The sequence below is a fragment of the Zingiber officinale genome, chromosome 2B (genome assembly GCF_018446385.1).
Source record: "Zingiber officinale cultivar Zhangliang chromosome 2B, Zo_v1.1, whole genome shotgun sequence".
Taxonomy (NCBI): domain Eukaryota; kingdom Viridiplantae; phylum Streptophyta; class Magnoliopsida; order Zingiberales; family Zingiberaceae; genus Zingiber; species Zingiber officinale.
The window spans coordinates 80989521-80991046 of NC_055989.1; positions in this window are offsets into that span (position 1 = coordinate 80989521).

Consider the following 1526-nt stretch of genomic DNA (forward strand, 5'->3'; position numbering starts at 1 on the left):
AGGCGGCGAGTCGCGCGGAGGTGGCTGTCGCGTGGAGGCGGCGGTCGCGCGACGAGCGGCGGCTACACAATGGTCGCGGAGAGGAGGAGGAGGAGGAGGAGGTCGGCGGGTGAATAAGGAATAAGGCACGGGTAAGGATTAATAACCGAAATCAATAACTCAATTTAGAAAACTTAGGTTTCCTTTTATAACTTAGGGGGTTGGTTTAATTAAAGCTAAGTTATTTTCTTAATCAATTCCTACTTAAATTGAATTCCTTAAATAGGCTTTCCCTTGGCCCAATACTTATCCCCTTAACCTATGTCATATGAGCTCCGAAAAATTCCCAGAAAATTTTTAAAAATTTCTAAAAATTCAGTTAAGGCTATTAGCCTATTAAACCTTATTATTTAATTATTACCCGGTTCGGTATTTTACATTTAAGGTCGCTGACCGACCGTTGATGTGGACTAGGATTTAAGGTCGCCGCTCGACTATTGATGTAGACTAGGGTTTAAGGTCGTCACTCAATCGTTGATGTAGACCAGGCTTTAAGGTCGCTGCTTGACCATTGGTGGAGACAAGGGTTTAAGGTTGCCGCTCGACGGGTGGTGGAGACAAGGGTTTAAGGTCGCTGCTCGACCGTTGATGGAGACAGGGGTTTAAGGTCGCCGCTCGACCATTGATGGAGACACATGTTTAACGTAGCCGATCGACGATTTGAGGTAGGCTCACATTTAACATCGTCGATCAACGATTTGAGGTAGGCTCGCGTTTAACGTCGCCGCTCGACGATTTGAGGTAGGCTCGCGTTTAACGTTGTCGCTCGACGATTTGAGGTAGGCTCGCGTTTAACGTTGTCGTTCGACGATTTGAGGTAGGCTTGCGTTTAACGTCGCCGCTTGACGATTTGAGGTAGACTTGCGTTTAAGTCGCCGCTCGACGATTTGTGGTAGACTCGCTATTAACGTCACCGCTCGACAATTTACGGTAGACTCGCATTTAACGTCATCGCTCAATGATTTGTTGTCATGAACTCGGGTTTAAGGTCGTCGCTCGACTGCTTATGGAGATGCACTTGTAGGAAGTCTTATCCTTTTTTTCACAGGTTGCCCTGCGTTCGAAAGGTATGCTAAGAATACAAAAAATACAGTATTCAATCGCGCACCTCTTATCCAGCTCTGTAGGGTTGGATATGGTTTGCGCTCTATGGTCTCTTGAGTTGCCTTCCTTCCTCGTCCTCCAGACAGTAGGCGCCCGAACGGAGCTTCTAGACGACCTTGAACGGATCTGGCCATGGTGTTTCAAGCTTCGCGACGTTACCGACCGATTTTACTTTCTTTTAGACGAGATCGCCGACCTGGAAGGACCTTGGGATCACTCGCCGGTTGTAGTTCTATTTCATTCACTGTCGGTACATCGTTAGTCGAACAACAACTTTTGCTCGCTCTTCGTCCACCAAGTCGAGCTCCATCAACCTTCGTTCGGCGTTCCCTTCGTCATATTGCTGCACTCGATCGGATTCCAATCCGACCTCCACGGGGGCA